Source organism: Dryobates pubescens, chromosome 8, assembly GCF_014839835.1.
Source record: "Dryobates pubescens isolate bDryPub1 chromosome 8, bDryPub1.pri, whole genome shotgun sequence".
Taxonomy (NCBI): Eukaryota; Metazoa; Chordata; class Aves; order Piciformes; family Picidae; genus Dryobates; species Dryobates pubescens.
Window position 1 is genome coordinate 26575684 of NC_071619.1, and position 26078 is coordinate 26601761.

Sequence of the window (26078 nt, forward strand, 5' to 3'; positions counted from 1 at the left end):
TTCAGATGTAGACATTACTGTGCCCTGCCACATACATAATTTTAGTCAAAAGCTAAAATAAATTCTACAGATAAGTTAAAATTATTACCCTAAATAACTGCTGAGAAAAGAAAACAGCATCTTTGCGTGTTCCTCAACATACGTATTTCATTCTCTGCCTAAATATGTGAACAAAATTCTTATTTTAACCAATGAAAAATGCAAAAGGGAGTTCAGATATACAGGTAACCTCTGCCCCTGTCTACACTGAGAATCATCTAGATTATATTAGGCTGTCAAGCAAGTATCAGCTTTAATAGAGAAATAAAGAAAGAAGTTAGCAACATTGGGAGCATCTTTATGCTAAAGCTTGAAGTACATGACACCTATTTTATAAAATTATATAGGAAAAACTGCAGTTAAATATTTTTAGTCTAGTCTGTGGAGCAGCTGCTTCTTTCTCTTAAGCAGCTCACCAAACTATTTATAAAATAGCAATCAATACTGGGACATTTAGGGGAAGGCAACAGGGCTTCCATATAAGGCTATAAGATTATCTTTTCTCCTATGTTTCTGTGTTTTAATCTTCCCTTACACAAAATACAGACCGTACATAGGAGTACTCAAAGATTCAGCCAGAAAAGGGCCAAACTGCAGATGAAGACCTCTTGGGCTCTAAAAAAAGTTCAGTCTCAACTAGGTGTATGCTCAAGTGATAAACTTGCATATGACTTACCTACCTCACCAACAGGAGCATTCCTGGGAATATCTTCATACTTAATATACATAATAACAATGCAACATCTTTAGGTGGGCCTTTTCACCGTAACATTATTTCCACCAAACCAGAAAGCCAAAGAATTTCCTTCTCTTTGCAGAAACAAATTTCATCCCACTCATGACTCAGCAGAACTTCAGCATTCCCTGTTTAACAAGAATGCGAGGCACTTGCAAGTGCTGACAGATTTCAACACTGGATAGTTTCCAAGAGAATTCATTGAAAATAGAGAAGAATCCCAATCCAGGGTAGCAGCTCCCTTCTTCAGGTGAATAAGAGGGAAAAGCTGTCCGAGAGCAAATTGAAAGTGAACAACAGAAAATAAAATCAGGTTTTCCTGAAGTGTTTTGTAAGGGATTGGTCTTTAACACTTTGTTTCTGTCTTCTTTTTTATGACAAGGTACATAAATTAAAAGTCCCATGTGTACATCATGTAATTAATAGGAAGAGACAAATGCATACAATTGTTGGAACAAACAATTGCAGGGAAAAAAGGACACGGGATGATTTACGATTTCTAAGATTTCATGTTTTACAAAGCTAAGAAGAAACAACTTTGATACTCTAAATAACATTTATGTTCTTTTACATTTTAAAAACATGTATCCCATTCCTTAAAAGCTACAGGCTGTTAGGAAGGATGAAACAATCTTCCATATTTTATAAGTAGCTTTGAAAACAACTAAAATCAACACAGAATCACAGCCAGGCAGCAGTGGGCTCCGTTTATGAAGTATCTTTCACACTGCCCCATAGAAGTACACAGCTTTTCCATCAATGAAGGTTCAAAAGCAGGTGACTCTCTTGGCACTGCATTAATGGTGTACCTCAGATACATCTCTGCATTTGCTTCAAATGACTTATTGAAGTACACATGACCACAAGTCAGGAAACAGCTTTCAAGCATACAAAATCAGAAAGTCTGTCTTGGTTCTACTGGTTCTAGTAGAGTCTCATAAGATATAACTATAGAAATTATTAAAGTGAGCAGAAATAAGTATGTTTAAAGAGAAGTTCTGTGGAAAAGAAGCAGTACTCTGTTCATTTCTTCTCACATTAGGATATTCTTGAAACAAAACCAGAACAAATATCTGAGTATATTAAAACTGAACCACACAACAACTCAGTAAACAAGCTTACAGCTCTTTATGTTTAAAAGGAAAATAGGACTTGATCTAAGCAATGCAATAAAACCTTGGTCAAAGCAGCAAGCAATCACAGATCAGGTGCACAGCGCAGATGCTTGCCATTTAGTGTAATAGAGGCATCTCCATAACCTAACCCATGCATACTTAGAAAGTATTGTGAAGTTACAAGAAACCCAATAAAGTGTGAACTCAAGATGCTGTGCATATATGCTTTGCTTGGGCATATATATCTGGAAGTCAGGCAAGACCCAGAAATTCTTAAGTTCCTTTAAATACAGAATGTCTGTCTCGAATAAACCAGAACATTAAATAATTCAGTTATCTGATTAAATAATGGTGTAGACTTTAAAGCCACCAAAATCCCATGTAGATCACACTACATGGGCCTTGGCCTTTTCTTAAGTTGGAGAAGGGAGTTGGGAACGTAAAGGCAGAAACACTGATGGCATAGGACAGAGATATGTATGACCCAAACCAAAAACTAATAGTGGACAGGACTTCTAACTCTTGCCAAGGCTTGCAAAGAGCCTTGGGGTATTTTGTTTCCTGAGCCAGCTTGGGAGGGAGAGGAGGCAACACTGCAATACACATTCTTCAAGATAGAGCTCAAAAAAGATTAAATCATTCAAAAAGTCTTCTGAGGAATTAAGAGCTTGTGGCCTTTTGTTGTCTACATGCTCACTCTTGGGTCAAGGTTATTTCTCAGCCAAAAGAACCTAACATGCGACAATTTGTTCAATGACAGTCTCAGTTCTTCTATGCACAGTCCAGCTAACTGGTTTGAGGGAAGTGGGGCTGGGTTTTTTTGTTAAAGAAGCTGAGACCTGCTCAAAGTTCCTCCTCATTAAAAGCAGCAAAATATTTCTAAGTTGTTTTGAGAGAAACATTCTTGGATACTGAATAGCAGCAGTCTGGATACATAACTGTTAGCATACTTCTTATAACTTGGTTCTAGGATCGACAAACTGCAAAGCAGCTTCAAAACTCTATTACTTGCCTCTAGGGAGAAAAAAAACCAACCAACCAAACCCCAAACCAACAAGCAACAGACATTTGATCACTTTTAAAGATACAGATTATGTCACCCCAAACAGAGGACAAACACTAGCAAGATGAAGTGATACACTTCTGAGAGACGAGACTTCCAAAAGTGTACCAATAGGAAGAAGAACAAGATTTCACCCTCAAAAGGTCATAACAAAGAAAAATATTATCAGCAATATAGAGAGGAAGAGGTCTTAAATGATTGAGTAACTGAAAATATTTATAAGTTGACTGGGATGAAGACAAGGGATAATGTTTAGGAAAAGATGTGAAGAAAGGGGAAAGATGTGAAGAGAAAACAGCTTTGTTTTAGCCACTGCTCCTCTCCAGACAGAAAAACTCCAGAATTCAGCCTAGCCATACAGTAAGGGAAGGACTCACCCCAACACTCCTCAGTCCTGCCACACTACTTCAGGTCTATTTACTCTATAGAACAGTGTTCAAAAAAGCAAATTTTGTACTGCACATGTAATCTGACAACCAACTATTCCATTACTGCACAGTGCCAGTACATCACTTCTGTACAGGCCTTTCGGCATCTGGACTATTTTATAAGCCATTTTGAAAAAATCATTTGAGTGTTTTACATTTCTCATACTCTACAGTCAATTGCTCTTTCTTTCTTGTGGTCATGTGACTTAGACATTTTTCACAGTTTAAGCTGTAAATAAAGTCAGATGTATTTTTATGAGATACAAGGGCTTCTTTTTCTTTACAAGTAGGACAAGATAAAACACTGAACAAACAGAAAAGCCCATTTAATACTTCAGACTATATACATGTTGTATTTTTAGGTCAAATAATTGTGTGAAATGCCAATTATACAGCACTACCAAGATATACTACCATTGAAAAGCAGATAAAGAGCTTTCCAAGTCACTGTCAGCAACAGTGAAACTAAGGTAGTTTATGAAGAATCTAGGAACTACTGAAATAAGGGGTTTTGCTACTGCAGTACTACAAACACAACATGACATAATGGGAAGTTGCCTATAATCTGGTCTTATCTTTATTACAATTATCTTATTATCTTTACTTTATCCTCCTTAAAGCTTCCTTCCTTTCTTCTGATGATATTCAGTTTATGAGCCACTAAAACAATCAAAAAAGCCACTTTTTATATGAGAAAATTTTCAAGCACAGCTGTTACACAGAATGTACCAGGGGAGGAATTATTTTCACTTCTTTCATTACCTAAGCCTCTGCAAGAGCGCCTCTACTTCTTCACAGTAAGGAATTTTTTTTTTTCAAATTTAAAGGATATACACACAAAAAAACCAAAACACCACCATCCAAACAACAAACCAAACCAACCAAAAACACACAAACACCCCCAATGACAAGGAAGAAAACCCAAAATTCCAAAGAAGTCGAAGGAAATTATTTGTTTTTAATCCCAGTTCACACAGGAGGAAAACACAGCGAAATGAAAAACCCGCACCTAAAGGAAAAACACAGTTGTCCTTGCTTGTCTTTCTCTTTGCCAAAGCTACAGCCATATTTGAGACAGCTTTCCAGCTAACAAATGCATTTTAGTCCTTGCTGATGTTGCAATAAATTTTAATTCAAAACAGTAACAAAAAGCAAAACACCAAGTGCACGGTTCTAAATGAAATCCCAAAAAGATAACTAAATGCTTATGTTTCCACCTTTTAATGATGCTTGGAAGGGAAAACAGGCTCTGGAAAACAAATAACAGCTGCAGAATTGCTATCAACATACAATGTAAACAACGTGGGGACAAACTTTTTAGCAGGGCCTCTTTCAACAGGACAAGGGGTGATGGTTTCAAACCAAAAGAGGAGAGATTTTCACTAAACATAAGGAAGAGTGGTGAAATACTGGCACAGGTTGCCCAGAGGTGGCAGAAGCCCAGTCCTTGGAAACATTCAAGGTCAGGTTGTTTGAAGCAATCTGATTTAGTTAAATATTTTTAAATGTAAAATTAAAAGGGATTGAGGAGTTGAGTGATAACATTCATGCTTGATAAGACAGCCAAGAAAAATTCAACCAAAAAAGTGTCCAGAATATCCTACCTCACAGAAGGAAGAAAACTACTTTTAGCTCACTTTGAAATAAACAGCCCCCCTTCCAAGTCCTACAAAAGGATTTAATCATTTGCAGAAAAATCATGGGACTCACAAGCAGCACATTAAGAGTTACTCCTTTCCTGGCAAACTATTGCTCATGTTTGTGAACCACTGCCAAACCTAACACTGACAGAAAAAAACACTTCAGAACTTCAACATTTTTAAAAGTCTTTCCATTGTTACAAATATGCTCTTCGAAAAAAACAACATTTGACATCCACTGTATTATGTTATCTTTCCCAGGTCATAAACACCCATAACTTTAAAAATCTAAGTAGGCTGGATATTAGGAAGAAGTTCTTCAAAGAAGGAGTGATTGCCCATTGGAATGGGCTGCCCAGGGAGGTGGTGGAGTCACCATCACTGGAGGTGCTTAAGAAGAGACTGGATGAGGCACTTAGTGCCATGGTTTAGTTGATTAGATGGTGCTGGGTGATGGGTTGGACTTTACGATCTCGAAGGTCTTTTCCAAACTGGTTAATTCGATTCTATACTATGTACAGTTACTTTTTGCTAAAACATGCCAAGATTTAAAATAAAATAGAAGCCCAACTCTTTAGACAACTAAGGGGTCAGACAAAAATGCCAGGCACGCAGTAGCTCCCACTGACAAAATATTCAGATTGAGATTATCAAATAATCTATAGCACTAAACCACTTGGCAGTTCTCCTCTCTCAGTTCTCTCTATAAAGGAAGGCTTAAATCAAAGACTAGAAGACTACCACAAATGGCTGATAAACAGAAAACAGTCTACATAGTTCTTAAAGCCCCAACCCAGACCTTTAGAAAGCCAAAACTCAGGCCATCTGAAATAAACAAAGCTGAGTTACAAGTAACTAATTTTAGAAGCAAATTGGGAAGAAAAAATATTTCTGGAGTCTCCTTGAAAAAAAAAAAAAACAAAAAAACAAACTACCAGAAAAGTCAACCAATGTGACCATAAAAAAAGTACCAAAGTACCATCACTCAGTGCCTCGTATATTAGCAGAGTTCTTCCTTCAGCTGTGAAACAAAAGGGAGATGGTGGTACATTTGCAAACTACAGACAGAAGTTCCAGTTTTAATTTTAACCCTGACACGTGAAACAAATCAAATACAATCACTGCAGCCAGATACACTGACACAGCTGGTGTTGAACAAGGTCAAGTATATTTTGCTCCTGTCATCCATTCACTAACTCAGTCAAGTAAAACAATGCCAATTAAAATGGAACAACCAAAAAACTTATTAGACTGGGTTAGAAATCCATGAGAAAAACTGTCAGAGCTCTTCAGGAAGGCAAGCTGACCACTTCCCACAAATTGGCAACCCCACACATCCAAGTCACTGTCAGACAGAACCAGCAACCTACACAGGTTGGAAAAGATCTCTAGAAGTCACTTAGTACAGCCTCCTGCCCAACACAAAGCCAAATTCAAAGTTGGGTTCAGTTGCACAGGACTTTGTAATATCTTGAACATGTCCAAGAATGGCAGTTCTGCAGCCTACCTCAGCAACATGTCCCAGTACCTCACCTTTTTTTTCCTTCTTTTTTTTAATGCAGTAAGATATTACCTTGCTGTAACTTGTAACCACTAATTTATCATCCTTTCAGCATGCACTCCTGGGAAGACTCTAGCTCCACCTTCTCCAAAACACCCATCAGGTAGCTGAAGACAAGAAACAGATCATTCCTCAGCCTTCTGCAGGCTGAACAAACACACCCGGCTCTTGGCAGCCCCTCTGCTTCAGGCTGCACCATTGTATTGGTCTCTCTTGTACTGGGGGACCCAGATCTGGAATACCAAGCCTGCAGCCTACTGGCAGTGATTTCTATTCCAATTCAGCAGAACAGGGAGCAAAACCAAAAATGTTTAGCTTTGATCCCACTTCTCTATCGCAAGTCACAGACAAGAACTTGTACCACATGTAACCAAAGGATGAGGTTCCTCAGATGATGTGATGGTTTAGGGCTTTTTTGATAGGTTGGATATTTGACAAATCAGGACACTGAGATTACTTCTTCTGCTACACAGAATGTAACAAAAGAAGCAAAAGGCACAGAACCACTGCCCTATCACATAGATCAACAAATCACCTGCAAAAGGAACATTAGAATCAAACAGCATATCCTCCATTTGCAAGGTTCTTAGCTCAGATACCACGTTATTTCGGTGCCAAAATAATTTCGTTGCTTGCCACGGCAGATTAAGGGAAGTGTTTTTATGAAACTCTATGCAAACATTTTGCAAGGTAAGCATGTGTGGGCAGAAGCACCATAATTCAGATACACTCGTTGCTAGCTTAGAGCATGACTGCAGCAGCTACGTTCTGTTTCAACTAAGGCAGAAGTTGGGTAAGAAAAGTTTACCCTGGGTCTCAGCACAGGGACTTCACCACAATTAGATGGCTTGAAGTTTCTGAACCGGCACAAGTACCTAAGGAAAAGACATGCACTTATAGCCATTTTCTCACTCCTAGGCATTACACACACTGAGATCTCAGCTGGAAAATGATGAAACTATTGGAACTGCACTGAAACCCATTGAAGATGGACACACTGGAAGAGAAACAAAAAGGTGATAGGAGGGTTTTTTTATACATTAATATACATTTAAACATTCTAAATGGCAGCAGCATTCACTGCATACTGCTTTTTGGAAATAATTTTTTTTTTAAACCAACACTACAAACATTCTGAAACATGCCATGGGACAAAATTTGAGAAAGTGCTGAGAAGGCTGTGGCTAAAGAGTATATAAGGTGATTGAGTAATGTATTTCTACTATATGTAGTCTTACTATGAAAATTAGATACAGCACGCTTCTTCATTTTTGCTCTTAAGGGCAAACCTTTCTGACTTCAGGGTAAACTCAATCTTCCCAAAAAGTTTATGTTGGGATTTTAAAGTTGTTGAGTAGACAGTAACCAATTAACACTAGATTTCTCATGTTCAGCCTAAAATGACAAATTCTCTACCTTGTACCAGAGACACTTCTGATGGGAGAAGTAAGACACAAAAGACTCCCTTGTAGTGAAACAGAAAGAATCAGTTTGATCCCTTTGTTTTGGGGGAGCTAAGGATGAAGCAGCAGCAACTCTCAGAAAGGTTTTCATCAGAACAACATACCCTCCACAAGTGCTTCGTTCTAATTAAAACAACCACAGAATTTTGACACAGGACTCCTCATTTCAGTGGATTATTGCTTTTATTTGTGGGAGGGCAGGAAATAAAAGGAATTCCTTTAACAAGAAAGCTGCATTGCTAACCACAACCAGGATCATTTTACCTCTTTTGCTACAAAAAGGTTGCATTCCATGAAGAGAAGTCCCATGATCTAACAGCTTTGCATTATTTTTACAAATAATACAGCTCCAACCAGTTGTTAGAAAAGGTATTTTTACTGTTGATTTGCTTTGTACATTTTACAGCCCTTATTTGTACAGTCTTCATCATTTAGGCTCCAGTAAATGTCATATCTTATGCCCTTGTTGAGCCTTCCCATGAAAAAAAGCTGTATTTGGCTCTTGAAGGAAATCTAGCTTCATTATTTATCTAATTTTTATGACATCATGCAGAAGTTAAAAGGGAAAAAAATAATAATCAATTGTTACAGACGCCTGAATGGCAGAATTATTTACAACCTGATTTTAAAAGCGGAGGGGAGCACACCAAAACTCACACAGTGATCAGCTTCAAAGTAAGACTTCCTTTCTATTATTTTTTTTTTTAAACCTGAAAATATTTATGCAGCCTCAGAGAAATACACCTTAATGACCCTACAGGAAGAGTAGATATAAACTGAAGTTACTGTATCTTTGCATTCTAGCAACTACAATAGATACTCCACAGAGCATTCTTGAAACTTTAAATACAAACACGGTTCCATTTTAAAAAGCCTTAATGATACTATCCTGTAGGGTCTGGGTTTTTTCCTTAATGGTGAAAGCTTTACAAAGTGTGCACTAAGTACACGACCATTGTTCCGCCAAGGAACAACTGAGTAGTGCTGCAGTGCAAACATTACATGGAAATTATGCGATATTTAAAACACGTTACTTCAAATTGCTATTTTGTATCCATGGGAAGAGGAGGGAAAACAAGAAAAATACACAAACCTACATGTCCATGAAAAAGTAACCATTTACCTAGAATTTACATAGTACTGTAAATATAGGTAACAGTGTGAAAAATGCAAACGCAATAAATGCATCAGATAATTGACTTTCTAGCTCTCAAAGAAGTATTTTAAGCACAATAACCTGTTTACAGAAAGCCCTTCTAAACACTGTTACAGCTAAACAAAATTAAACTGAGCCAGAAGGATTTCTGATAGCTAAAAATACCTTAAAAGCAGGCTCTTTCCTAACAAATTATTATGCTTACTGGGAGCCAAGCCCAAACCCCGCAATCCCCGAGAAATAAGAGTCGGTGCCTTTCTCACATCTGGCGTGCCTGCAGCGGTCAGTGCGGCCCGGCAGGAGGAGGAGGAGGAGGAGGAGGAGGAGGAGGAGGGGAGCCGCGCTCCCTCCGCCAGGCCCCCAGAACGGGAACCGAGCGCGGCAGGGGCAGGGCTTAGTGGAGACGGGGCCGAGCCCCGGCGCTGGAATGCGGCGCGGTAACCCGATCTCACCCGCCCCTCCTCCCGGCCCGCAGCGCCTGGCAAGCCATTGAGCCGCTTCAAAATGGCACCGCGGCGCTGCCGGGCAAGGAGCAGAGCTGCGAGTCCCCCGGCACGGCACAGCGAACCGTTCAGCCGCCGTGTCCCCCCGGCACGGCAGTAACCGTAGAAAAGAATCATCTTTCTCAGAAGTAAAGGAATTAATAATAATAGCTCTCTTTCATATAAAAGGCCTGACATGTCAGAACTAAATCATTCACTTACATCAAAGATGAACGAATCTCGTTCAGAGCACCACTTCGCAACCCCGAATGAAAGGGACTACTTTGTTACGAATTCACGCAGTTTGTCCAAGTACACATGTGTGGGTTTTAAGATACAAGGACGGTGTGGTGCCCAGGCTCTCAGGTCGAGTACATAGCTGTGCAAAAATAGCCACAGACAGTAAAGTTACCCCTCAGTAGAAGGCATGAGCTGATCTTATAGACACACAAACAGGCTCCATCTATTTTCTCTAAAAGAAAATATTTGTGCCCTGAGAAAAGGGCTGTTGTCATCTGGAGTAAGTATTTTCAGTAAACAAAATAGCCAAGATTTTTACCATTCTGAACATACTGAAATTACTAAAATACTATTGTCCTACTAGATAAGAAACAAAGACTGGGGGGGAAGTTATCAATCATTCTAGTGATAGCACAGTGTAAGAAGAAAGAGTAACTAGAAAAATACTTTTCCAACAGTAGTAATTTACTACTTAAACACATTACTGAAGCTATTCTATCAGGAACAGAAACAATGTTCTCAGACATTTATCTTGGAAGGGTGCAAGTCTTTAGGGTATAAATGTGGCAATAAGGAGCTTTCACTTGACATTCTTATATGACTTCTATAAGAGGTGGCTCATACTTTTGTTGGCTTATTTTGTTATGACATGACAAAATGTAACAATGGAAAACACTAGTAAGAGTGGCAATTTCTGTTCAACTCTACCAAAACAGACTTTTGACCAGTGCACACTGTATCTGTAGAATCACTCCATTCATGTAAAAAAACCAACCAAACAAAAACACCCCAGAACACAGGAAGAAACAAAACCCACAAAAACAGAACCACCAAAACCCACCACCTCACCATCAACAAAGGCTGCCAAAAACTCAACTGCCACCAAGGTTTGGGTCTAGACTTTAAAATATGTTTAAGAACTCAAAACCAGAAATTTAGAGCAGAGGAATCTTGAAATATAGGATCCTTCACTCACCTTGTTTCTCCTGTGTTGGTTCCCAGCTACAAAACAGTAACTCATCTACAGTATGTATTTCTGGATCATTTATTTCCAATTTATAATTTGCATTGGATAACTAAAAGTCAAAGTAAGATCTCAATTTTTAACTTGTTTTCTGTTTTACTCAGCATTCCTCTATTAACCTCAAGGTAACAGAAAATGCTCCAAATATTCTAACAATTCATCAGTTATTTTTCCTTTTAAAACTTATTTCATGATGCTTACTCAGGTGGAATAAAACCTATTCAAATTGTTGGTTAGAAGTGGAAGAGCAAGTATTCTTATGCATTAAAGTTGAAGCTCAAAACACCATAACATGATTACCTGACAGCTATTAAATGGCTTGCAAGACATTATTAGTGTTGATTCTCTTTCAGAAGCTCTATATAACAGTTCCACCCTTAGCATCCTCCCTGTAGTTGTACTTTGTTGTGTCTTTTTTAAACATAAACTTCCCTCTCATTCCCACAGGTTGTGTTTTCGTCTCAAGACCTATTATTGGAATATTTCATACATGCACTACATATAAAGAAAATTAAGACAGCCCTAAAAATACAAAGTAATTGCAGAGACTTCAAAGTATTCAGGAAAGCTAAAAATAAAATTAATATCCCCTATATTTTACTGAAGATTCTCTGCTAAGATACTGTTTTCCAAAAGGGCAGATAGAAAACACGACTGGGATGTTTTATGAGAAGATTCACAAATGCCATTAGTACTTTAGCTCAGTACAAATTTAATGACAGCAAAGATTACAACCAGTTACTGGAGAGAAGGGAAACAACAAAACCAAGCCCAGCCGTAAGCTCACATCATCAATAGAGATCAATTGTAACAAGTTAAAAGCCATGTCAGAAAACATAACTGTTTGTAACAATTTTAATGTTTGCACACTCACAACCTTCATCTGAAAGCTACAGACCATGTATCATAGAAAAATACAAGCATGATGGAACCATGATTATCTGCATAAGAGACACAAAGTACTGTCAAAAAGTAGTAGTGGAACGGAAAACGTCCTCCAGCTTCTTTTAATTGCACTACACTTAGAAGTATAAGCAATGTAGAGCTTGACAAGCATCATTCTAAACAATCATTTGGAACACAATCATTTCACAGGAGAAACGACTTTACACATGGATCTCAACCATAACTCTGCACAACCAGTCTCACTGAACTCTTGAGTCTCGCCAAAAGAAGCTACGTGTATGTCACTGCTTCCAAGAGCAAACAATATCTTCTGAAGATGTATCAAAACTACCACTTTAAAGTTATTTTTCAAGTGTACTTTCAGAAACTTGCATTCTAAATTAAAATCTGAACATTACTGACAAATCTGTTTGCATGAGCATAAGTATTCCTGAATATATCTTCCAAATGCACTAGTTCTGGATTACTTTTCCCACTGAAAAGAAAATTCAGCCCAAAAGAATAGCATTTGGCAAATCCAGCATTTTCAAAACCAAATGAATCTGTGACAAATGGTTTATGCAGAATCTGTTTTCTGCTACAGTATCATGAGTTCAGTAGGTGGAGGCATGTGGAATTCACACAAACTAATACATAAACACATGGCTGCATCAGTACTCCTATGACCTTGTCAGACATTTTAACACCATATTTTTAGATTATTCTCTCATAACAACTGCACTGTTAAAACAGCATTTAATTCTATTATGTCCACTGTCAAAAAGCTAGTCTTCTGTTTCAACTGCAGCAGTTCTTTGAAAAATACTTTAAAAGACACTAGTTAACTATCAAATGTGTTTTCCCATTCATAGCTATGAGCTAAGCTTCATGTAATAAAGGAGCACATTTCACTTGCTAAATGGTATGTCACTTTAAGCTCCTTTTGACCATCTCTGTACAATTCCTTGAATATGGGAATAGCATACATGTCATTATATCTGTTTCTGCTATAGAGAGATTTTACTGTCCCTTCTTCTCTCCGTTCTACTAAATCCTAGGTTATATGAGGCAAACAGAAGGAAAAATATAGCCAAACTGATTCCTTCTGCCCTGGCAGTGATATCAAACACACACCTATGGTATTTCTGGTTCTTATACCTCAAGTGATTCTTACATCTCACATCTTTCTCTTCATTCATGAAAAAATGCAAGTCATGACATATCAAACAAATTGCACTACAAGCAGCAGATCTAGGAAGGCCTGGTTTCCAACAGATTTATGTTCTGTTTTGGTCTCTACCTCTTCCTAATATAACTGGCCCAGCTCTCTCCTTATATTCTGATTTCACTCTCCCTCTCATTTGCAATATCTCCATGTCCTCACCCAAATGCAAATTCTTTTAACCACAGTTTTCTCTCCCTTTCCCTCCCACATCCTCTGGTGCCAAACAACATGTCTCACTGGCTGGACAGTACATGCACGTTGACTTCCCCCTTATCAAGGCCAACAAATTTACTGAATATTTTGGCTGCACATACCGAGACTTTAACACAGCTGTGTGAAACCGTAACAGTGTGACATCCACTCCATAGTCTTACCAGACATCCAACCTTCAAACCTGCTGATACATGCAGCTTGTCTTTGAAGTTTTAGCTATTAGGAATTTGCCAAAATCCAAAACCTTACATACTACATCAGAGACAAAAATGGTTAAAACTACAAACCAAAAGGCACAAATGCAAAAGGAGAAGATTACAGAGGGATGTTTAGATGGAAAAAGCAAAGCTTTTTGGAGGGGGGACATACTCAATATATGCTAAGAAATTACATGGATCACTATTTTTCAAGCTAATGAAGAAAGTGTTCCTGAACAAGTTATGCGCAGCCCTACCCACAAGTATACTACACAACTAAGCTGTGTCTGGAAGGAGTACTCTTCTGTACACCAACCTGGCATTTGGTTTGCCCCACAACCACAGTTAGACTGGTAAGAAATTAAGCCTATTTGGGGGAAAAAAAAAAAAAAAAAAAAGGTGATTGGCTTTCAGCCATTCCTACAGCATGAGGAGTGCCAGCCATTGCTGCTACAAAGGAAAAGGCAAGGACACACAAGGGTGGTGTTAACAGGGAGCAGAACTGGCCCTTCGAGTGTACCCGGCTGCTAGGCTTGCTTATCTGTAGCATGGAACTGCCCTCTTCATCTGCTAGCTAGTTACTCATCTTGCAGATTTTCACTGCAGACATCAATGGGAATCTGCCTGACTGCACTGCTCCAGTCCTTAGGAAACCACCTTATCAGTGTTTCCACACTAAGCAAAATGAAGTACCTGAACAGAAAATGTAGACACTAAAACCATGTTACCTCACATTTGATGCAACCTCATTAACCCAAATGCAATGAGCATGTCAGCGAAAGGAGCTAGATGCCAGTGCAATATTAAAAAAAAAAATTAGACTGTAGGCATTACAGAGACACTCCTGAAAGCAAGAGCAGAGTTGTTGAAGTGCCTGGGTGCGTGTGGGTGTGATAAAAGGTAAATGAATTAGCCTGCTGCACTGTAGCAGATGTCTAGCCAAGCACCCTGTGACACTGCCTGCTGTCAGACCAGTTGGGAAAGAACTCCCTTGCTCCATCCAGAAGCCTGCATAGTCCCTAACCTACAGCTGGACATAGGTGACTCTGCTATTGTCATCAACGGACATAAAATCTGTGTGGTCACAAACCTGTGCAGTACTTTCACCCCAGCTACGTATTCTTGCAGCAACTCTTCAACAAAAGCATTTGCTGTGATAAAAGAAACAAATGCTATATTTTATTGTGCTTGTAACTAGCCATTCCCTTATACCATAAAAGCAGTGGTAAAAAAATTATTCCCTGTTAGCTTCTTCATTTCATATAAGGTTTGATAGGTTACTGTTGGTATTTCTCTCTGCTGTTTCTCTTTGCCTAACTTAAGAAGCCCACGTCCATTTAGTACTGCATCCCATTCATACTGCTGCAGGAAGAAAAAAAATATCAACAACCATAAAACAAAAATTACCTTCTAGTTTTAATAGGATTGCTGAAATTATGTTACCAGAACTATGAAACATGTATGTCCATATATAACCAAAGCAAGACAACTTCACAACTTCAAAATCACATTTTAAGAAACACCTTATAATTACTCTACAAAATGCTGCTTCAAAATTGGCTTACATTTACTTCAGACTGTTGATTGAGTGGAGGTAAGTGTTGCCCCTCCTCTCCCCTTACTCTTCATACGGCATCGCAATGAGATAGGTCTACTGAAAACCCAGGATTTAAATGGTTAGTTTTCAGCCAGATTAGCAAACAAATCCAAACTTTCATCTAGCCACAATTACACAAAACCAAACCTACCAGCAGAAAGGCAGCCAAAGCAATGAAAAAAAATGGGGGGGGGGGGGGGGGAAGGGGAAGGAAGAGAGACTTTTTAAACACCATAAGCAGACAGGTGCAATCTAAAGTTGGAGCTTCACAGCAAAGTTGTTTGGAAAACTATCCAAGATCTCCCTAAGTGTTAATACCCAATTTAGAGCCTATTACTATTTTTCCGCTGTCTGAATTAAATTACATTGCACTTACTGTACCTCATCTGGTATTTTATCATCCAGGCATTCAGTACTGCTACAGCCAGTTTACACCACCTGTACCAGCTACAAGTTTCACCACCTCATTATCTACCCCACTTTCCACACTGCTTCCAAACACAAACCAGAATGAGGTCTGTCACTTGGTTCCAGCTAAATAGCAATCGATTTCTTCCTCAGAGCTCAGAACTGTCCAGGGCCTTCCACAGCATCTCACCAGTGCCAAACTGAATGGCACCAGCCCAGTCCCAAACCTCTTCACAATACTCTAACACAGCCCTGGAGACTGCTGGCATTTGCTGCAAAGTTGTATTTGCTGTTTCACATTCAACCTGTTAACCAGTATGACATGTGGGTCCTTTTCTGCAAATCTGTTTTCCAGGCAGTCAGTCCCCAGTCTGTACCTACAAATGGGGTTATTTCTCCTCAGATGCAGGGCTTTGCATTTCCCTTTGTTGAGCTTCCTGGGGTTCCTCTCTACTCCTCCAGTCTATCCAGGTCTCTCTGAGCAGCTGCACAACCACCTGGCCTATCAAACATTCCTCCCACCTGTTTGTCTCCAGACTTGATGAAGGTGCACTCTGTCCCATCATTGAAGTCATATTTTTAAGATGTCACGCTGTACTGCAACCCAGCATCGATCCCTAGAGCACACTGCTAGCAACTGGACTCAGCTGAACTTTGTATCACTGATCACAATTCTTTAAACCTGGTAGCTCATCCACTTTTCAGTCTAGTATGCACTTCCACCAGTTTGTTGATGAGGATATTACAGGAGACAGAAGAATTACTTCAAAATCTTTATGAAGGTCAGGATAAAGAACTGATGCTCTCCATTCAGTGAGCTACTAATTTCATTGCAGAAGGCTATCAGACACCCCCCACCACCACTCATGCTGACCTCCTGCTAACCCTGGCCCATAAGCTTTCAATTGAGCCCTCATTGAAGCAAAAGGCAAAGCTCCATCAATTACCATAGCACTCTCACACAAAAAATTCCCTGCACCCTTCACCTTTCCAACCTGTCCTCCCTAGAGAATCCATAACCAGTCTCTCCAGAACTCCAGCTATGCAGCTGTCCCACCACATGTCTCATCTCAACAAGACTGCAGCCATGTGACTGCATCTAGACCTCACATTTCTCTTGGTTGTGGCCAGTCTTTTCTGTAACATATGGCAGAGTGAAATCCAAATTAAATATTGAACTTAGTCTGCATGGAGGGAAACTTGTATTTTAACAGCTTGAAACCTCATTTCACACTATGACAAAGTCACAGATGCTGGCGGGAAAAATCAATAGACAACGGAAAGATGTGTGGAAAGGAAATGCATGCATAGACACAGAAAGAGGTGCTATGCAGTTAGAGAGTTCTGTCACTTCCTACCCAGGTAAGGCACTCTGAGAGGAGGGCTCTGGTGAAGGAAGATATTCCACGTTTGCCTGCATGGTCCTCCCTGCTGCATTCCCATGCTCAAATCCAGCAAGCGTCTCTCACTATGCCACTGCCCTTCTGGCCACACTGCCTGCTACCTGAGCCCACCCACTACCCTGCTCCATGCCTCATTTCTGCTTTCAAATTCTCAGGAGACCCTACCAGCTGTATTCACAGCACAACCACAGCTTCTCATCTCACTGAAAGCGACCTGAAGGAGAATTATTTTACCTCCAGTTGTTCCAAGTACACATAGTAAAAAGTATCTTCCTGTAACCAATTAGTTCTTCCAAAACCAGATAGTCTGAAAAGTATATTCCACATTTCTGAAAATGATGGCGTTCATCTTACACAACCTTACATTTAAAGTTTTTGGCTAAGTCCTTGAAACAACATTGACCTTGGTTGTTAAATTTTTAAAGAGCAAAAATTACCATAGGATCTTACACTGAATCACCCTTTATATCAGGGCTCAAACCAACCCTTGCTCAGACCTGCTCCCACATGCATGCAAATCTCAGTACCAGTAAGTAACTGATTAACATAAACATCATCAAAACAATACACAGAAATAAAAAATCATGAAGGAAGCATAAAATTACACATTTCTCTTAATTTCTTTAATAGAGATCTTTTCTAACTGAAGTGGTTTAACATTTTAAGATACTGTACAAAACCATGCTGTGGATATATACTTAATCATATTTAATCTATATTAGAGTCTCAACTAGCCCCTTCATATTGAGATGCAGGAAGACACTTTCACAGAGTAGTGCAATTCAACATTTGTCTGTTGCAGACTGCCTTGTGCTTTCCTCTGGAGCAATACCACTGGCCATTGTTGGGAGAAAAACACTTGAGGCAAGCTTCTTCATTTTTAACATTCTTTTCTCACTAGTGCACCCTCATTTCATATATTTGTATTCGATTATTTTGCCTGTACCCAATCTCACCTCTGAAACTAAGTCAGTAGAAATTAAAAGATACTCACAAAGAGCCATCAAAAATGAAAATCATGGCATTTCACTGTAGCAAACAACTGTACGTGTTACAGATGCTTAAGGACAAAGAAAATTCTTACAGCAGCTCACCAGCACTTCCCTCCACCTCTGTTCTCCCTCCCACCATAGGTTACTAAGGCAGTTACTGTAAGTATCATAGAGAGACAAATACTATACAACAGCACTTGAAACTGAGAAAAAGTTCACTAATTCCATTTCTGTAGCAGAACCTCTGGCTAAGGAATGCACAGCTGCTAAGCAGATGTATAATTTCAGCATTTAGATTCCATTATTTCAAGGGTGATTTTTTTTTTCACTAGATGTTTTCAGATTTCCTATTTCCATCTGGTTTTTGACCTCCCTCACTTTAGTCCCCTCCTTTCTGTTTTAGTTCATTATGCCAAAATAATTTTCTAAATTAGAACCATCTCTACATTGAAAAAAACTTGTGAATTTGAAGAGAGGTAGGGGAATGAAGCAGGGCCAGGGGCGGAACGAAAACAGACAGTTCAACAGAGGCTTGGGTTTGAATAAAAACTGTCCTGTCTGGGTCGGGTTTTATTTCACAGTTCCTGACTTAACCCAAATTGGCAAGTCTCTAACTGCATTCTTTCCACGAAATTTTAAGAGCAAGAAAATCAGTATCAGCTATATGGGAATGTTCCTACACTTCACCAGAGCCCTTTGCCCAAACTTCTGAGAAAGACACTGTTCTAGGTTTTGATTCTTTTTAGAGTCACATTAAATTAATTATAGTTGTAAGCTTAAAAAAAAAAAAATTAACTTGCAATGTACCAAGAAAGCTTTATAAGACACACAAATATTAGCATAAACCAGTAACAGTGGTTGTCAGCTTAAATCAGTTCAGTAGAAGATTCTATTAATGAAAAAAGAATATTAAAAATATTTAAATGCAGTTAGCATTGTTCAAAAAAATTTGCATTTATCTAACCAAAGTAGGTGACTCAGACATATAATACTGTTTGACTTAAGCTTCAGTCCACACTCTTGAGTTCTGAAGAAGAATTATCGCTAGTAGGATCACTTGTTCAGCTCAGCAGACTGGCTTGGCTTCAAAACCTATCAAATCTTTTATTTTAAGATTGCAGTAATAATTTGCCTGGGCAAGGAAGGGCATAATCCTCAACCCTAATGAATTGCATAAACTTAAAAATACTCCTACAAAACATTTCTATAGTATATTTTCACAAACAAGTATTAAATGCTTTGGCATTAGAAAATACAAGAGATAAAATTAGAAAAGTATATAAATACCTAAAAATCAAGAAAGGACTTTGATTCGGTATACATTGTCTCAGAGAACAGACAATGAAAACGAGTTTTTAGAAATACTTTAAAGCAACAGAAATGAAATTTGTAATAAAACTTCCCGAATCCTTTATTAGAAAAGACATTTCCACTTAATGCTTGGTACCATTACTGAATTTGGGAATACTGCTAAAAAATTCCCTTCAATTACGTGAACAGAAGATAGCCCGTGTTTTGTATGTTGAGTCTAAGAAGAATGGCTGCACCTCATTAGCTGGCAGTGCATTCCTGTGCTCTGTCCCAATCCTGCCTTGTAATTAACCCTCTGTTCTCACAATCAGTGTCTGACAACGGCAAGGCTTGTCCTTTGGACCATCCAGACAAGGGTACAGGGCAGCTTCTGAAACTTTCTCCAAGGCATTCTGTAAAAGATTTGTTTCTCTTTCACAGAAGATGTGCAGCAAGAAGGAGCACATTTTACAGCTTTCCAATTTTCTCATTCACATTTCAAGTCACTGAGATTCACCCTGTCATCTTCTTTCAACTATCTGCTCTTCTCATGCTGCCCTCCAAGTTCTTTCATTCTGAAGCACAGAGGACAACGGGATGTTACAGTATTTCCTATTTCCAGTATCCATTCTTCCTGCTGAATGATTCCTCACAACTGTTCATGCTTCATTTTCAAACCCTCTATCCCCCCGCTCAAGAACATGGAACAGTGCCAGTGGCTCTGCATCACCACAGCAATGTGAATTTCCAATTGAACAAAGAATACAAAGAAAAAACAATTATTTATTGAGAAAACTATATCTGAGCTTATTCACTACTTCTGTGTCCCTGAAATTCTGACTCAGAGTACACAACTCTTACAGTCTGAAAGGGGAACTTTAGCCTAGTCCCTAGTTGGGGGGTAATTTCAACCCACCACAACAATGTACTCATTTACACAACAAATTCTTCAACAAATCCTTCATGAGCAGAATATTAATTCTCTGCAGAAGTGAAATCTGACTACTTCAGTCCTCCATAAGTCATGTAGGCTCTGCCCAGTGACTTCCAGTCAAGTTTGGGATCATACTCTCACAGAATTGCATGAAATCCTATGAACATTTTGGGGGTTTCGTTTGTTTGATTTTTAATCAAGAAAAAGATGTTCATAAATAACACTAAAAAGACAAGAGAAAACCAAATTCAGACCATTTCAACAGCTGCAGAAGTGAAAAGGAAATTGTTTCCATGAACCAGATCTGGCACGTATCTTCTGAGACTTCCTTTGATATTTCTCTCACTTATCTGTGCTACCTCTGCCTGTATCAGCCAAAATATAGCAAAATCGACAGTTCTCTCTTTACAATGGTGAACGCAGACACAAAGAATTGCTAGTGGCATTCACATTTTAAGCTAATAAAGTTGACTGAAGCCATCATGTAAAGCAATTGCCTGAGACACTGAGAATGTGATTTCAAATTTTTGTTAAAAATACTGCTCCTGTTAGAACACAAATTAGGCTACAGCACTGCAGAGCTGAGTTAATACTGGAGTTTTCCCCCCTTTTAATATACATCAAACTCCTCATATAATACAACTACATTTAAACCTATTATGTTTTCCTCTGTATTTTGGGAAGTCCTATTTTGCAGGGAACAAAGCATTAGAGCATTTAGCCACATGCTCCAGATATGCACCCTATAAACTACTACTATACAGATTTAATCAGAACCTTTTAATATGTTTTTAAATAAAGTTAGTATCCTTCACACTACTCAGAACACTGCAGTAAACACAACCAGAAAGAATTTGGTACAGGTAACAGACTTGGCTGATGACTTGCACAAGGAGTCCCATCAATCCAGTCACTTTCACTCTAACAATAGATGCCACTGCAGAAAGTACAAGGTAGTAACACACTGGACCTATTTAAGGCTTAGCTGTTGCTTCTGTCATCATGCATATGCAATCTAAAAATATTATCACAGCCATGAGCTAGAGTTTATTTTCCTCCATTAAAACTTATTTTTAACGTTACTGAGAGCATCATAAAACAGCAAACTGAACTGAAACAGAATTTAAATGAGATGGGAGGCAACTACAGGACACCCATTTAAAAAACAAAGTCAAGAAATAAAACTATCTGGTTTATAAATCTGAAACACCATGACAGCATTTTCCATACTATTTGGGTACAACTGAAACAACAGGATCGAAACCAGAAAGTCATACTCCCTATCACCAACACAACACAAAGAAAGTTCTCTGTCCAATTAGCCAAACATACAACAAACTAACATTGCTTCAGTATCACAAACCTACTACAACAAATTCCAACATACGTATTGAAGACCAGTAGAATAATTGCTTTGCTTTTAGGGGATGGTGGGCATAAAATATGACTAATAGGCTCTGTAAACTGACCCAGTAAGGTGCTGAGAAGCCAATTCACAACAAAGACCATTCTGGCAAGTTGGTAACTTGAGTACCAGTCCATTGCCTGGTCAGTGGTGGGCCAGTTCTTTGTATCACACCAAACCTCTGGAGAATCACATACCCACAGTACAAAGTACTGAACAGATGTTGGACTGAATCCCTCAAAAAATGGCTATTCCATGTACCTTTTCAATAAGAACATTCAGAAGGCTACAATGATGTTTCCTGTACAATGAAGACAAATGAAGTGACTATTTCAACTTTTTGCCCAATTTCAAGGATAACCTATTCCAGTCTTAATTTTTGAAGGGCATAATATAGCCGGTTAAATGTTACATTTCTTTTCAGTTTTAAACATTTTTCAGAGTAAGCAAAACTACTTTATTTCTGCAAATATCAAACCCTCAAGAGACTTCAGGCAACCTTTAAAGGACAGCAAGGAAACTGGAGAGGAAAAAATTCCCTGCTTTCTTTAATGCACTAACCACTGTAGAGGACATTGCTACTTGGGACTAACAGCACAAGTGTGGTGGGGCAACTACAGAGGGTTCTGCAGATCTTATCCAAGAAAGGAGAAAGTGGAACCACTAAATCAGCAGCATGAGAAAAAGTTTGCTGTCAGGCCACCAAGCACATACACTCTGTTCCAGCCCCCAAATCCAGCATTTTTGGTACAGTGGCAAGTGAAATAAGGCTAAGTACTCCATCTGCACCCACATACTCCTTCTGTCATTTACTTGCAGATGACAGTAAGGTAAGTGAAAAAAATAATAAATCCCAGGCACCAAAAATATCCCCTCTTTTTATTGAGGAACCAAGAAATTCCAGATGCTTTTTCAGATAACTACACAGAAAGGACAGATTTTCAGCTAAATATTTACTTTAGAAGGAAGAAACACACACGTTTGTAACATTCCCTGCCACATAGCGTTTGGTCTCGTTCATCCACCTAGGCTTTTCAGCAGTTTACTAAAGAATTTAGTGCAGCTCCATTTGTTATATTTTACCTGCTCTCAGAAAGAGATACTGTCATCATTGTAAGTTACCAGCCACAATGATGAACAAAATTGCAAAGGAGGGGTGGGCTTTTTTTCCGGTGGTTTGTTTGTTTTTAAGGGCTTTGGAGCAGGCGGCTTTGTTTCTCTTAGAAAGCCTGGCTATACCAAAATTAGTGGAAGCACTAATATCAGTTCTTTGATCCTTTCTGTGAAGGGATGTACTCAGATCCTTCTATTTGTGCCCCACTCTGCTTTGGAAAGCTGTGGAGTTATTAGCTATACTGACACAAAATTTTATGACTATTCTACTAATTCAGAGTTATTTAATACTGCTGTTTTCAAGACACTTTTCCCTTTTAAAATATGAATACAGTCTGAAAAGACTTCTTATTACAAAAATATAATTCAGTGACTACTTGACAAGCCCTTCCCTATATATTCTTTTTAATATTACATCATCACAAAATCTGTATGCTGCTTCTTGGAGAACAAATAAAACAATTATTCTTAACTTTAAAACTAAGAATAAAAAAATAAACCAAATTTATCCATCCGTTGATTGCCTTTCAGGACTCTGGGAAGCAGACAAAGCCTTCTTCGAAATTCCTTCAAGAGCCTTTTCTCTTTGCAGTGCAACACTCCATGACCTTTCATACAACAGTAACTCTCATCTAAATGTCTCTTCTGAGATAAGTTAGCAGATGTTGCTTACTACACATCTGACCAAGCACAACATTCAACCCTAAACATGACCAAAGTTTTGTTCACCCTCAGAGTGGTTCAATAAATAGACCATTATAAAGAATAAAGTTAATTTCTTTGTATACATCTCTTACACTTCAGATTACCAGTTCTTGAACACTGGTATCCAGAAACGGCCCACCTATCATTTACACTCTACCACATTCAGTATTTTTAATTCTCATAAAAAAGCACATAGTTCTCAGTGCAAGGACATAGCTGAGCAGTGTCCCAAAAACATTAGCATTTGGGTCCCATACACTGACTTTAAGAAACTCAAGGCTCTACCTATATACTGTTTCAGTAAACAGTCTTTGAACAACGAGTTCCAAGTAACATGCTATTTCAGGCTTGCAATTTAGCCACGTCTTTCTTCTCTAATTGGAATGGGAGATGGTCCAGATAACATCCAGAAGACCCTTTCAAACCTAAATTACTCCATAATTTAAAACAAACAAAACCAAAACAAACCAACCAAACAAAAAACCCCAAACCAACAAACAACACACCCACCCCCATACCTTCCCCCCACCCCCCCCCAAAAAAAAAAAAAAAAAAAAAAAAAAAATTCAGATCCAACCACATATAGTCATTGATAGTCATTGTCCCTGGAAAAGAGCAGCCAGTGGGACATTCTAAGGACTGGCAGCTGCATCTTGCAAGCTGCGTGAGAAGATCTTCCCAAAAATTTCAGAGTAGAACTCAAAACCCACCAGGCTGCATTTCTCTATATAAATACGTACAAAATCCAGGCATACTCACATAACAAGGAAAACGTGGTGAGTAACGTAAGAACACGTTTTAAAAGGGACAGAAATAAAAGAACAAAGGACAAATACATTTCTAGAAAGAATTTTATCCAGACTGCTATAAATGCCACAACATAAGATACTTCTGGCTACAGACTCGAAAAAACATCTGAATATAAATTGCTCTCATATAATTTTTTTTATTATTCCAGCGATAAGGTTCCAGTACAAATCAGGCAACTTTTTCAATCAGCAGTCTTCCTCCTCTACAAAAGCAGCTTTTCTACTTTTATATGTAACAGGCCTGAACAATTCCTAGGATGCCAACTTGATAAAAGAACTCAAAAATAATTACCTGTCCACAGAGCGCAAAAAAATGCAAATTTGAACCGCAATCAATTTACACTGGGAGGAATTACCATACAACTTTCGACACAAAGTGTAAGGCAACTGCTGAATTGAAATGCCACAACTTGCAACCATTCCCCGCTGCTGAATTCACTTTTAATTTTACCAAAATCAGAGGGTGGTTGATTGAAGGGTGGTGAAGAGCTATTCATGGTTTTAAACCCTCTTCAATAGATTTTGTAATCAGTTATGAAAACATACTCAACAGTACAATCTTTTACTAATAAGGTACGTGAGATGAATTTGGTTTCTTTTTTCTTAGGTTTTTATGTCACATCGCAAAAACAGCAGCAGATTTGGGGAAAGGCGGAGCACAGCTTTGTTCAAAGCTCGCACAAAAGGAAGACGAAGCAGCACCTTATTTCTTACACCCTTCCCACGACGGGCGCTGCCGCCCGCTCTGGCTGGGGCTGCTCGGCACCGAGCCCAGGATTACAACACCAGGGGCGCAGACGCGGGGGGGGGAAGGGAGTGCACGGCGAGAGAACGCAACGCGGGCTGCCAGACGGCCCGGCCCCACCAGCGCCGTGCCGGCGGCCCCCGTGCCCACGCAGCAAACCACCGGCCCCGAGGAGCCCCTGCGCCGGCGCGGCGGCCACCCAGCCTCCCGTGGGCCGTGGCCCGGCGGGGCGGCGCCCCCAGCGCCGCGGAGGTAGAGCGCCGGGTGCTCCCCGTCTCCCTGAGGAGAAAGGCTAGAGCGGGAGAACCGCCGCCAGATGGGGAAGCCGCAATGGGTGTCCGCATTCGACGGCCCTGTTCGGGGCCGGGCCGCGGATAGCGAGCTTAGGAGCAGGAGGGGTTGCAGACCGCGGCGGTGAGAAGAGACAGCGCCGAGGAGCGCCCTACGGCCCCCTGGCCGAGTGATGGGAGGATGCCGCGGCGCTGCCTGCGGCGCCCCGACGCTCTTTAGAAGCACGCACGCACGGCCGGGGCCGCTGGGGCCTCCATGGCCCAGCCCAGGTCAGCTTAGCTCGACGCCGCACTCACCGGCGGTGGGGGCTCCTCATCCTCCGCGGCGGGAGGGAAGGCGAAGGGAGAGGGGGCCCGCTCCCCGCCGTGGTCGGCGGGCCGTTCCAGGGCCCCGACGGCTCCGGTGAGACGGGGGCGTAGGCGGGTGCGTGTCGAAGGGGCGAGGGCGGGACGGAGCGGCGCGGGCTCAGCGCAGGCTCTGTCCCGGCAGCAGCTCGCGGCGCGGCCCGTCCCTGAAACGCGCGGGCGGGGCGGGCACGAGCTGAATTCCAATCACTGCAGCCGGTCGCGCGCACGGCGGGGCTGGAGACCAGACGGGAGCGTGCGCGCAGCAGCAGGGAGGGCTCGCGGTGAGCCGTGGCGCGCGGCGGCCCTTCGGGAGCGTTGGGTGCTGTTCCCGCTCCCCCGCGGCAGAGAGCGCGCGGCGGCTGTTGCCCCCTCAGAGCCGCCGGCCGCTGCCCGGACCCCCATCTCCTCCGCCTTTCCTTCAACACGTGCCGTGGGCGGGAGGGTTGGTGGGGCACCCCGGGAAAAAGTTGGCCGGGAAGAACTAGCCAGGCTTGCTTTTCCTCCCCCATAGTCCCTCCTCGGGCAGGAGTGCAGGCCGCAGCCAGCCGCCGCCTGAGCGAGCTTGTCGCTAG

The 26078-nt window shown here is 40.3% G+C and overlaps 1 protein-coding gene across 1 annotated transcript in view; it reads right to left on the reverse strand.

The window, feature by feature from the left end:
- Nucleotides 1-25865, reverse strand: part of BMPR1A (bone morphogenetic protein receptor type 1A) — an 81002-nt gene extending 55137 nt beyond the window's left edge. The window contains exon 1 of the mRNA XM_054163414.1: nucleotides 25456-25865. The gene's annotated coding sequence lies outside the window, so the exon portion shown is untranslated. The remainder of the gene's footprint in view (nucleotides 1-25455) is intronic.
- Nucleotides 25866-26078: the final 213 nt, after the last annotated feature.